Consider the following 220-nt stretch of genomic DNA (forward strand, 5'->3'; position numbering starts at 1 on the left):
ACCTCAGCCTGCAGCCCTGACACACCCACCTCACACCCCAGCCTGCAGCCCTGACATACCCCACACCCTGAGACTCCCAACCTCACACCCCAGCCTGCCCCAGGAGAGCCAGGGCAGCCAAGGACCTGCTTCTCTGAATGCTGCGATGCCGGGGGAGGCCACACCTGGCACCCCAGGCTCAGGCTCGCACCCTGCAGGCTGGCGGGGTGAGGGCAGAGTC

At 67.7% G+C, this 220-nt stretch overlaps 1 protein-coding gene across 1 annotated transcript in view; it reads right to left on the reverse strand.

The window, feature by feature from the left end:
- Nucleotides 1-148, reverse strand: part of RAD50 (RAD50 double strand break repair protein) — a 35,669-nt gene extending 35,521 nt beyond the window's left edge. The window contains exon 1 of the mRNA XM_025204069.1: nt 126-148. The gene's annotated coding sequence lies outside the window, so the exon portion shown is untranslated. The remainder of the gene's footprint in view (nt 1-125) is intronic.
- Between the last annotated feature and the right edge of the window lie 72 nt (nt 149-220).

The sequence above is a fragment of the Alligator sinensis genome, unplaced genomic scaffold (genome assembly GCF_000455745.1).
Source record: "Alligator sinensis unplaced genomic scaffold, ASM45574v1 scaffold135_2, whole genome shotgun sequence".
NCBI lineage: Eukaryota > Metazoa > Chordata > Crocodylia > Alligatoridae > Alligator > Alligator sinensis.